The sequence below is a fragment of the Dreissena polymorpha genome, chromosome 5, assembly GCF_020536995.1.
Source record: "Dreissena polymorpha isolate Duluth1 chromosome 5, UMN_Dpol_1.0, whole genome shotgun sequence".
In the NCBI taxonomy this organism is placed as follows: Eukaryota; Metazoa; Mollusca; class Bivalvia; order Myida; family Dreissenidae; genus Dreissena; species Dreissena polymorpha.
In genome coordinates, this window is record NC_068359.1 from 26,462,845 (window position 1) to 26,476,541 (window position 13,697).

General features: G+C 33.8%; 1 protein-coding gene across 3 annotated transcripts in view; it reads right to left on the minus strand.

The window, feature by feature from the left end:
* LOC127830991 (neuroglian-like) overlaps positions 1-12,343 on the minus strand; it is a 135,760-nt gene extending 123,417 nt beyond the window's left edge. For 2 of the 3 annotated variants that reach the window (XM_052355957.1, XM_052355956.1), the window contains exon 1: positions 12,105-12,343. The gene's annotated coding sequence lies outside the window, so the exon portion shown is untranslated. The remainder of the gene's footprint in view (positions 1-12,104) is intronic. The other variant, XM_052355958.1, reaches the window with a different exon arrangement.
* Between the last annotated feature and the right edge of the window lie 1,354 nt (positions 12,344-13,697).

The window sequence follows — 13,697 nt, forward strand, 5'->3', positions numbered from 1 at the left end:
CTTTCTACTGAAAGTAATGCAAAATCGCCCAATACTCACAGGGCATAAATAGTAAATGAGAACTCAAAGACAATCACACTCTAATTAGAAATCAACCAAAAACAATCTTGCATGGTTGTTCCACAATTAGAAGGTGATATATTCCCCAATAATGGTAAAATATTATGCCACAGTCCCACACGTTTGTTGCACAAATAGTTTGGTGATATATCGAAGTCAGTTGTTCATGCTACTACACTAATCAGTCAAGGACAAGAAACAAAAAACACTCTTGCAGCACTGTTGCACAAACAATGAAGATACCCCAGTGAGCTGTCCAAGCTACTACCAGTTGACTGCAATTGACAGATTCTGGCTCCCTGCCTGCTGTATAGTACAGAAGCCGATTCTGACCATATTCTTGTATATGAGTGGGGGGAGTGCCAGAATTGGAGACATTGTGGTGGGGGGGGGAGGAATACTGTAAAACCTTTAAATTTCGTGTGGTACAAATTTTCGTGGATTGCGTTTGTCCACTGAACCGCGAATTCAAGTACCAACGATTATTTATACATTTTTAATCCGAAATCGGTCATTTCCGAATGTCATTTCTGACATTTTCTTGTGTTGTCAGTTATCAGAGATATTTGTTTTTGTAATAGTTACTTCACTTCAGTAGGTCACATTACACTATATCTATCAGTTTTTCTTTTTGTATTCATCTTCGTTAATGTACGTTTTATTAATCATGGTAAATAAATATAATAAAAAGCATTACCAATTGTGGAGAAAAGCACATTTCTTTTACCTGACGTCGTAAAATTAACAGTTTGCAGATTTATCATATATGTCAATATGCGCAAGAGACATAACGGTTTTCACACATGCATTTTCATTTGTTAGGCCAATGTTATTTTTTTTATTTTTTACTAACAATAATATAAAAAAACACATTAATACCCTCTAGTTCAATTAGTTTTAACCTATTTATTTGTGCCCAACTGAATCAAAAGCACAAGTCACAGTGAAGTCTTATTGGGACAATCTCGAGTCTGTTTCTTGGGTATAAACCAATACTAACAGCCTTAAGACAAGATCTATACAACGGACCTCATGATCAAGCCATATCCATCAAGACTTGTTCCTGATCACAACTAACAGCATGACAGTATATATTTATTACCACATTAACTCCCCATTCAGTCAGCTTTAATACTGTGACAAGAGTATTAATGATGGAAAAATAGAAAACCAATAAACAATCCACTGGTATCCCTATGTTTCTGACACCATCTGAGCCATGTATATCGTTAATGGAAGCAATTGTCTAGCTTCATATCTGACGGCTTTTTTTGCTACATGGCTTTCTACATCACCAACCACAAAATCAATACCATATCTCAATTGATTACAACTCCCTTGCCTCTTTAGGTCATATAAAAAAAATATGTTAAAACAGATATAGCAAGGAATAGTTGACCATTTGCTTTAAATTCTGCTATTTCAAGAAACATATAAGACTTCATGACACTTTTTATACTCCATTTCATTTATCTTATTGTTTGTGTGCTGACATCTTTTCATTAGACCAAATTAAGCTGAATTGTATAATCGTGAATATATCGTCATGTATACCACCAGCCACAAACAACAGACAGTGTCCGCGCATGTCCATCCTAAAAGGAAATGCACGTAAAGTTTCCTGAAATTTGGATCATTACTTACTGAGATCTCAAGCAAAAACTAAACATCAATTAATATATGACATATCAAAAAACAAAAGGCCATAACCCTATAGAGTCATTGAACCAGAATGACCTGACAAAGATGCACATGTCCATCATGTAGGTACGTAGGTGTACTGCATATTAAGTTTCATCAAATTCGGATCATCATCATAATGTATGATATCTCGCGCAGAAACAACAAGAGATGTGTTTGTCAGAAACACAATGCCATCTACTGCGCCTCTTTGAAGCCATATATTTGACCTTTGACCTTGAAGGATGACCTTGACCTTTCACCACTCAAACTGTGCAGCTCCATGAGATGCACATGCATGCCAAATATCAAGTTGCTCTCTTCAATATTGCAAAAGTTATGGGCAATGTTAAAATTTTCGGACGGACAGACTGACTGACTGCTATATGCCACCTGCTATATCGTGAATATATCGTCATGTATACCACCAGCCACAAACAGACAGTGCCCACACATGTCCATCCTAAAAGGAAATGCATGTAAAGTTTCCTGAAGTTTGCATCATTACTTACTGAGATCTCAAGCAAAAACTAAACATCAATTAATATATGACATATCAATAAACAAAAGGCCATATCTCCCTATAGAGTCATTGAACCAGAATGATCTGGCAAAGATCTGTCCATCCTGTAGGTACACTGCATATCAACTTTCATCAAATTCGGATCATCATCATAATGTATCTCGCGCAGAAACAACAAGAGATGCGTTTGTCAGAAACACATTGCCATCTACTGCGCCTCTTTGAAGCCATTTATTTGACCTTTGACCTTGAAGGATGACCTTGACCTTTCACCACTCAAACTGTGCAGCTCCATGAGATGCACATGCATGCCAAATATCAAGATGCTCTCTTCAATATTGCAAAAGTTATGGGCAATGTTAAAATTTTCGGACGGACAGACTGACTGACGGACAGTTCAACTGCTATATGCCACCCTAGAAAGTTGGATTGACATATTAATAATCAAAGGGCAATAACTCCTAAAAATTCATTGAACCAGAATGACCTGACCAAGATGCACATATCCACCTTGCATTAAGCATATCAAGTATCATCAATCTCACATTATTAATGTCTGAAATCTTACAGAGTATAAAAAGTTGCATAATAATAATCAATAGTCAATGACTTCCAGAAAAATCATAGGACCGGAACAACCTGTCAAGGATGCTTATATATCTATCTTACAGGGATGCTGATAATTAACTTCAAATTTGATCATGAGTGTCTAAGACCTCACATGGACAAAAACAGTGTAAAGTACGGACAGGAGGGACAGATAGGTAGAAGGGACAAAAATTAGTACAGATAAAATCACCATGGAATTGAGTTCCAGACCCAGCCAAACTCAAATCCACCAAAATAAGACTTCAAACAGACACTACAGGTTAATAGTAAAGCAAATTGTTACTTTCTGTTGTTAAAATAATATATCAGTTTAAAAACCAAAGCAGTTTTAACAATTTGAAACCCAACATCCGTGCTTCAAATATTAAATATTCCAACAAAAATTTCTTCTGAGGAAAACACATTTTATACCAGAAAAGTAATGTTTCATAGCCATATTCCTCATATTTTAAAATCAACTTCACTTTAAATACCTGGAAAGCTGTATTCCAATACTGTATGTTTAAAATCCTCTGCACTTAAAACAACAGAAAAGTAATGCTTGGTAGTTATATATTCCAATAATGTAAGTTTAAAATTCTCTGCACTTAAAACAACTGCTCATACCAGAAAAGTAATGCTTGGTTGTTATATTCCAATAATGCAAGTTAAAAATCCTCTGCACTTAAAACAACTGCTTATACCAGAAAAATGTTTGTAGTTATATTCCAATAATGTATGTTCAAAATCTCAATGCACTAAAAACACTGCACTAAAAACACTCTTCAAATCAAAAATATTATTAAGTTAACGTCATATTAAATCATCATTTAATGTGGTGTATTTTACATAATAATATCTCAACAATTTAAAATCCATCAGGGTGATGTACATGATTGGCACACCTCTGTGTTAAGCCTGTGGATTAAATGAACCAAGACTGATCACCGCTATTCAACCATCTCCCATAAAACATCAATAAACACAGCTCAAACAAACAGAAGCAAACCCCCCCCCCCCCCCCCCCCCCGAACAAACTCATAAAATACGCTTTCTGTAGTATTACTTCAAAAGCAGTACTTTAATAACCTTTAAGTATGAATGTTTACATCAGACGTGATGAACAAAAGTGCTGATACAAAATAAATCTGTGTTGCTTCACATTAATGAGCACATAGCAGTATGTTTAAATTCTTCTGATTGCATCAAGATATACTGAACACATAAAGATGATACTGTATACAGACCGCAAAATTTAAAATTTTCTAATAGTATCAAGTGAATCATTTGGGTGACTTAAAATGTTAAAGGTAATTGTTAATTAAAAATCAAATGCTGGCTTTTTTCATATTTATACTTAATCACAAATAAAACAAAAGCCATTGAATTGGAGGGGGGGTGGTGGATTAATAATTATATATTGTAAAACACGTCAATGGCAATAATAATTCATTTATGTTTCATTATGCATTTTTAATTGAAAGTTTGTGGGACAATTAGAGGGCGGAGGGTTGTATACAATGTATAAGCGATGGGTGGGGAGGATACTGCTACTAAATGTGCCTCGTCTAAGAAAAAAACAAGATAAACAAGAGATTGCCAAGCAATATGGTCCCCTACCGGTGAAACTCCACCATCGTCAGTAATTTTTGTGTGTGTATTTGTTGCCACAGCAACCAGAATTCTTGACGTAGGAACATAATGAATTGACGTGCATAATCCCATATTGCCATCTGTCCATGTTTCAAGTTTCATGAAAAAATATGAAGAACTTTTAAAGTTATAGCAAGATCCAGAAAAGTGTGACAGACTGACAGACAGGCAGACAGACAGACAGAGCGCAAACCATAGGTCCCATCCGGTTTCACTTTAAGCAAACATACCATAAAGTTTCATATCTTCAGCTCATGAATTATTCCATTATGTTCCACTTAAACAATATATCCACAACATATTTTCACAGACCCTGACACAATGTTTTAAAGCTATGATAGAAACTCTGGAATCAACCATTAATTATAAGAGCATTTGTGTCTTGTATAACAGCACCAACTGGTGAGAGCTAATGAGAAACTCTGCAGAAATCATTAAACCACCCTTATGTTACCTGTAGAGTCGTAAATTACTGTTGTTGCATCTGTGTATTATAGTAAATGCTTATGTTTTGTTTTCTTCTGTGAAATGCAAAATTAAGAAAACCCCTTATTAATGGATCCCATACAGATAAGGTAACATAATCTGCTCCTTGGACATGAGGAAATGCATATGAGCCGCGCTCTGTGAAAAGGGGGTTTAATGCATGTGCGTAAAGTTTCATCCCAGATAAGCCTGTGCAGTCCGCACAGGCTTATCTGGGACGACACTTTCTGCCTTTACTGGAATTTTGCTATGAAGAGACTTTTTGCAAACGAAAAATACTATAAAAGCTAGTCCCTGATTAGCCTGTGCAGACTACACAGGCTAATCTAGGAAGACACCTTACGCACAGGCATTAAACCCCCTAGCATAGCACGGTCCATATTTATACGTTAAATACAGCCAGTTCATGCCATATATTTAAAGCTAATCCTGCACATACTACAGAAGTAATGTTAAGTATCACTTAGTTATGGCATAGAAGGCCTGTTGCAATTTTGGTGGCACGATTTGAAGAATGGAAAACTGATGGTTCTGCCATTTGTCTGATCAGCTTGGCTTTTATTATCATGATCTCTGAAATCTTAAAAGTAAAAAGGTCAAGAAATTCAGAAATGTAATTATGAAATCATCGTTTGAGGAAGTAAATTAAAACTATAGCTTACCAATATTAACTTGACACTTGTCTTTACACAAATCCAAACAATTTTAAGTCCATTACTGTACATAAATTACTTATGAAAATATTAGCTTTTTACTTAAATCAGATTAAATGGATACAATTATATTCTGCACAATTTACTGTATGTTTTCATTTAGCTTGTTGTCACGAGCACAAACAAATCTGAGTATAGAAAACAAATGAAGCTTGCCATTTATGCTAATCGAATTCTCAAAGCATTTTAGTAATTTAGATAATATTGCCGATTTAAAGCTATCTATAGGTACACAAAGGCACCTTTTGATTTGTTCTTGTTGTTTAGTTGTGTTGCAGAAACCATCATCTTTTCTAGAGAATTCCTTGCTATTTTCTGGCTGTTTAACAGGAAGGAATTTATGTCAGTCATTCAGTAAATGGAGCAATGAAAATAAATGACTACCAGCTTTCTCTGTTCATTACTCCCAGATGACAAATGTTAACAACTGATTGGACCAACCCTAGCTGAGCTAACTAGATGATGGTTATAGCACAAGAGAAAATCTCACAGGCAAAATGCTGATTTGCATTTTAAAACAACTGGCTACAAAAAAATGGACATATCTATGGACATTCAAGAACATGTACATTAAACATTAAATTTAAGAATAAGATTTTAGCATAGATTTATCATTTGTTAAAGAGTTTGAATTAGCAAAAACGTAAGTAAATAATGAGTTTAAATCTTCAAACTAATTTTAATCAAATCTATTTATTGCAGTAAACTTGGAATATTGAATAATAATTTAATAAAAGTATTATCAGTATTTTGTCACTGACTCTTTTTCATTTTAATGTTCAAAACTAAAACTGTCAATGTCGAGCCTGAAATCCCCCCCCCCCCTCCCTGCATGCAACTCAGTCAGAGAGCATTGGCTGTTCCGCTTTAACCCATTTATGACTAGTGGACTCTCCCATCCTTCTAAATTGGGTCAATTTATTTCCAAAATTAGGGATGTCTAGTATATTTATTTCTATATTTATAATATTTCTTACAAATATTCCTTTAAGCAAACAGCGCAGACCCTGATGAGACGCCGCATTATGCGGCGTCTTATCTAGGTCTACGCTGTTTGCCAAGGCCTTTTTTCTAGACGCTAGGCATAAATGGATTAAGACCTGGGTCTCCCAACATTCAACATTCAAGATTCTTACCTATAAAATTCCAACACAAACATTCACTTGGGCAATAACTGTGATACTATGAAAGCCAGAGTTACAGATCTTAATAATTGAACACAAAATGAATTTTAAACAAGGTATGTGTCCATTTAGGGCACAGATGCCACCTCATTCCGTATTTGTCTTAAAACTCCACATAGGTAAAAAAACTCAACCTTGATCAGCAACCTATGCAGATATAGGCTCAAATACCAAAAATCAGTTAAATATTTCAAAGCGTAAAGATAAAAAACTCCAAAAATAAATGCCAGATGGACTGACAGACGGACTAATGGACGGACTGATGGACAGACTGAGGGACGGACAGACGGTCCAACAGTTCTATGCCACCCTACAGGAAGAATAAAAAAAAACACTTTTAAATATCACACAAGTATATTAATTGTGTAAATTATTTTCTCTTGATATTTTAATGGTTACAATTACCTCCAATAAATTATGTTGTCCATGTTCTCAACTAAGATGTATTCCATTAAAATGAGTTTGAAAGATCATCACAATTATGAACTATCTTCTCTATTGATACCCCACCAACTTAATTACAAGCCTAAATAAATATCCCAAACTCCCAGTCAATTGGTCCCCCACCCCAAAACCAACTTTACAAAAACCTGACAGATGGCATAATTGAGATCATTGCAAGAGTTATTTAATTTTCTGCCCCGGGAATTCTCAGATCACCGATAATGGTCTTGGCTATACCTTGGTGTCATAACTCATCTTTGGGTTAATTATTCTCTTGCTTCCATTTTCCTGCTCATTTAGTCTAGTGACTCTCACAGTCTGTTAGAGCTGGCCTTCTGTTGCTCATTTTGCATATTATAGTTTAAATTGGAAATAGCTAGATTCACTGTTAAAGAGAAATAGAGACACATTTTGTATTGTGATAAAAAATAAAACCTTGTATCCAGAGCTCTAGATAAGATGCGTATTTGCGTATTTACGCATTGAAAAATAAAAAAACGCTTTAAAAATCGGCAAAGTGCGTAACATTACGCAATACAAATCTCGGTACGCAATTTTGATCAATTAAAGTGCGTAGCCGGTTTAACAAATAATCCTGTTAAGGGTTTAGTGTAAGTTTACTATTGAATCAAAAGTAAGTCAATCAAAAGAACAGTGAAATAAAAATGGCGGCTCATTGTGTTCTAGGTTCGAAAAAGGGACGTTTCAATCGAACAGCGGCTCCTGCAGGAAGTAATTGTATATTACAATATGCCATAAATCTTATGATGCTTCTAGAAATTTTTTTAATAATTTTAAGCGATCTCATTGTTGGAGACGTTTATTGTTAACTTGCATAGACCACATATAGTGTGACTTTATTTTTCATTGCACAATCAGTGCCATAACTTAGTTTAATTGCGAAATGGCGTTCGTGGTGTACTACATGAATACTATATGCAAGAAAGACCCAATCAAGGCAGAGATACAACACATGTAAGTTGCACATTTTAAAGAAAGTCTGTTCATATCATCATTGATTATTTATTCTGTTTGAATTTATTAATTAACAAATAATAATAATTCTAGATTAAACACGCTATGTACTATGTCAGTTTTCTATGGAAATGGAAAATACACCTCAAAATTCCGAAATACCCTTTATGGCTGAAACAAAGGAGTAAAATACCCTTTAACAATAATTTCAGGGGGTAAAATACCCTTTAGACTAAATCCTTATCTAGAGCTCTGCTTGTATCATGCACTTTTGCACTTTTGAAAATTAAATAACTCTGTTGCAATCAATGTATAATCAGATTGAATGAAATAAGTATAACATAGAACTTTAGTGCCCTAAGTTCATTATTTCCAAAGAGACATTAAAAAACACCACGAACTGTGAATAAAATGTAACGGTCCACAAATATTAGTTTCATGTTTTATTTTTACAAGTTGTGTTTCCTTAGAAAAGTTTTTAGTCTTCAAATAAAGACTGTATAACAACAGATAAAATAGAAAGTTAATGTTATACAAGGCGAAAATAGGAATATATTATAATCTATAACAACAAAGCTGATAAATTTAATAAAAACAACATGTACTCCATAAGCTTAAAATGCTGACTTCAAGGTAAATATCAAATATGACTTAAACTACAACCCCAAGTCTAGGAATGCCTGACATTCCTTACAATTTGACATCAAACCAATACAATACAGTGTCTGTAATTGATGACAAAAAATGCAACAGGGAAACAGATACCTGACTGCCTTAAGATAAGACATTTGCATAACAGGTCTTTGTCAATCTAAACAGACCCCTATGCAGTCTAAATTGGTCCTGATCACTCAATCAATAATGAATAATGAATATGATATTGGATAAGATGTTAGATAAAGAAAAGATGCTTATAAATAGGACATGCATCCAACATAACGGGTTCATGTATTGCCTAATTTTCTCATTCTGATAGCAAGATATTTTAGTCACGTTCTGAGAAAACTGGGCATAATGCATGTGCGTAAAGTGTCATCCCAGATAAGCCTGTGCAGTTCGCACAGGCTAATCATGGAAGACACTTTCCACCTAATTCGGATTTTTGCTAAGAACGGACTTCATTTAGACGAAAAATGTCATAAATTCGGTAAGTGTCGTCCCTAATCTGGGACGACACTTTACGCACATGCATTATGCCCAGTTTTCTCAGAACACGACTCATTAAATCATTCAGACTAGAAGCTGGGGCCCACTCCTGCTCCTGCAGCCTCAGGCAAGGAAGGACATCATACTCTTTGAAATACACACACCTTGTGTTTTAATCCTTTACCACTTAGATACGTTTTTAACGTATTTGTAGTTCCTTTAACAGTTTTATTTCATAAAATACCTTTTTTACTAGCTTCAAGACTTAAAGGCTTCATTTCCAACCTTAGATACTGGTGAGCAGCAAACAGCATAAAACCTGAACAGACTGCGAGTTACTCACAGGCTGTTCTGGTTTTATGCTGTTTGCACATAGCCATTTTCACTTTGCTTCTGAGTGGGAGAGGGATGAAGTCCTGAACATCCAAACTAAAAAATGCTGTTCATTGGTAACTGAACCATGATAAGTTATAAGAATTCAAACGGATCAAAAAGCATGTGTTCATTGTTTACTGAGTACTCTAAATAAAGAAATGTTATAAAGATCATTAAAGGAATATGGTGGAATGAGCAATAACTCAGGATGAGTTTAAGTAACTTGTATGTATTTACCTCCCTTGTAATCAACAATTATTCTCTGTCTGTAAAACACTTTGATTAACTACATTTGAATTGCACCTTACAGAACCTTAATTTCCAATCGTTGGACCAGACCTTGCCAACGTTGTCAATCATGTTTTTAAGCCCAAATTTACAAATATTTTACAAAATTTGAAGAAATCATTGCTCATATACATCTTACAGAACAAAATATAAAGAAAGCATTGAAATTGGTATAATAATGTAGTTTCTACATACTTTATGTCTCAGTGATTCAATCAATATATTGCTTCTACTTAATAAAACAATATACATTTTATGAAAAATGCGAAATTATAACATAGTCTTAAAGGGGCCTTTTCACGCTTTGGTAAATTGACAAATTTGAAAAAAATTGTTTCAGATTCGCAAATTTTCCTTGAAGTTATGATATTTGTGAGGAAACAGTAATACTGAAAATTTACCATGCTCTAAAATATCCATTATGTGCATCTTTTGACGATTTAAAAACCTGAAAATTATAAAGCGTTGCTTCGCGAAACGATTGAAAAATTTGGAGAATTCTGTTGTTGTGGTTGTATTTTTTGATACTACGAGGATTGCATATATAACGTGAAAAATACGCTGAGCAGGTCATGAGAGCGGATGGTCTAGTGGATAGAGCGGTAGACTTTTGCTCCATGGCTCCAGGGGGTCAATGATTCGAGCCCCGTTGAGGGTTACTTTTTTTTAATTCTTTATTTGTATTCTTGTTTTTTTACTGGAGATTTTTAGACCCAATGTTAACATTTATTAATATAAAACATTTTATAACAAACTTCAAAACATGCCAAAATCTGTGAAAATGCCCCTTTAATATGTGACTATATTGACAGAAAACATAATTCATATTTCCCTCTAAATTAGCAGGACAAAACTTAACAAAGGTGACATGCTTGTATACAATTATTTTGCACAATTCTTTATACAGTCTGTCCTATTTTTGGCATCAAAGATATGGTGATTAAGATGCAAAAAAAAGTTTATCTGTCTTAAGATGATTGCAAAAGTTATTGTTTTACAACAAACAAGCAGACATTTGATCAACCATGAATAACTCCCTAAGAAAATTGCCTCAAACCAATTGGTTCAGTAAACAGATCCCATAAAAGCTTCTTTAAAGAAATGTTATCTTCCAGAATAATTTGCATGCACAATTACACAATCAATTTATTAGCTTGAGATAAAAATCAGTTTGTGCACACACATTAAAAATAGAATTTAAAATAATGTTTGCCTAGTGACAATTTTAATCATAATAGAATTGTACTTTCAATGTGGATGGCAAGTATTTAATATCACAGCAAAAAACACGAAATAGCGGAGTTTGAATTTAAGATCAACTTTGTAATTAAATAAAGAGGGAAAAAATTGCAACTCAAACAATACTTTAACATTATCAGTAATTCTGATTTACAATGTTCAAAGTAAGGGTGATAAACAGTGACAGTTGGCCTTTATTATAGTTACGTTTTATTTTCCTTCACACCATATTTGTTATTTGTTTTTTATAATGTTTTTTTCCCTTATTCGCTTACCAATAAGAAGCAGCCCTGGAAATTGTTAATAAAACAAATCTTGGATGAAATCAATCACAGGAAAATGTTCACCAACACGCAATTGCTGTTCATAGGAACTTTTCAAAATCTGTCAAAGAATCATGTAAGTTATAAGTCAAAGAATCATGTAAGTTATAATTACAATTAGAGTTTGCAGCAGCATATTGGACATGGTGTCTGCCTGGCGTTAAGGTAATCACTCAGTTTGATCTCCCATCTGGGAAGGTTCGAATTACTCCTCTTAAGACTCCAACTACTGGTTTTACCCACAGACCTGACTTAATGAAAGTATCTAAAAAAAAACGAAGGCTATAGATACTATCATGCTTAAATAAATAGGTTTAAGCTAACATAAATTACAATTCTTTAAATTGTATAATATGGGCTGCATCTTCAATTGTGCATAGTTGTGTTTAAGATAAAGTATGAATGTAAAACACATAAGTATACTTACATTTATAAAGTACACACAGCTATGCGAACAAGTGTTTTAAACCACAATTCCACTGAATAACTTCTCAACACAGGCAAAATGCAAATTCAAAACTATCAGTCATTCATTCAATAATCTTCCATAAAAGATCATTTAACACTATTCTCCCTGTTCAGAAAGTAAATCCATAAAAAAGTTGTTCATTAAGAATAACACTTGTATACTTGCACGATGCCAGGCTCAAAAATCAATCCCTTAAAGAGAGGAAAGAAATTGTTGACACAATCTATACTCAAAACACTGCACAGAAATTTATTTCATTAATCAGTTAACCATTCAAAAGCCAGAGCTAGCTTCAGGTGATATCAATGTTTATGCCATTTATTATTATGCGGTACCAATAATAACTTCAACCAGTTGTGTTCGGGGTCCAATACATGGCCAATAACCTCAGAGTTAAATTGCTAATCAAATACCAGAAATCATTGTGCCATCAAAAGATATTCAACATTTTAGAATCAAGCTGTGCACAATATTAACCTTTATAATGGCCGGATATTTACCGTAGAAAGCTGTGTGTAAGATTTACTTTCTAGATGCGACCTTTTCTTCTGTTTTATTTTTTAAATACTTTTGATTCATATTATAAGTCTGGTTTGAAAAGCTTTTTGCTTGTGAAAATGTTATTTTAATGACAGATATCTGTTATTATTCGAGAATTTGTTTATACACTTGTATTTGATACACTGAAAAAAGTGCATTACAAAGCAGCAATAACATTTTGTCTCATCATTAAAACAACAAAACAGTTTTCAAAATTTCTACAAAGTTCAAGTTCAGGTTTTATCTGCCTAGAGTATTAAACTATTTCAGGATACCATTACTCATTAAACCTTGTTCTGAGAAAACGTGGCTTAATGCATGTGTGTAAAGTGTCATCTCAGATTAGCCTGTGCAGTCCACACAGGCTAATCAGGGATGACACTTTCCAGCTTATATGATATTTTCTGTTTAAAGAAAGTCTCTTAACAAAAATCTTGTTTAGGTGGAAAGTGTCGTCCCTGATTAGCCTGTGCGGACTGCACAGGCTAATCTGGGATGACACTTTACGCACATGCATAAAGCCCCGTTTTCTCAGAACACACTCCATTAAACATACACATTTCCATAACTTAACTCTTGTTTTCTATAATCCAACACACATATTTCCATAATCTAAGGTAGTTTTTATCAATATTCCAACCCCTAACTTATTCTTATTGTCATGAGATTGTTTGGTCATATTATTGTATCAATATTACTAGTAGATCAACCATTAAACATATTTGCCCATAAAAGTGTTGTTGTTTTTTAATGGAGTTAATCATTTAAATAACTGAGATATATATTTTTATGACATAAATCATGCTAACATGAAACATTTTAATTTACAGAATTTGCAACACAATAACATAAGTCACATTTTAATATGTCAGATTTGAAAAAGTTACAAGTTAGAATAAAAGTAATGTTTATAGCGTTCCACTTACAAATATTTAAACATATCACAACCAGAATTCATACAACACAGCTATTTAAGTTATCACTTCTAAAATGATAAATCATCAGAAATTG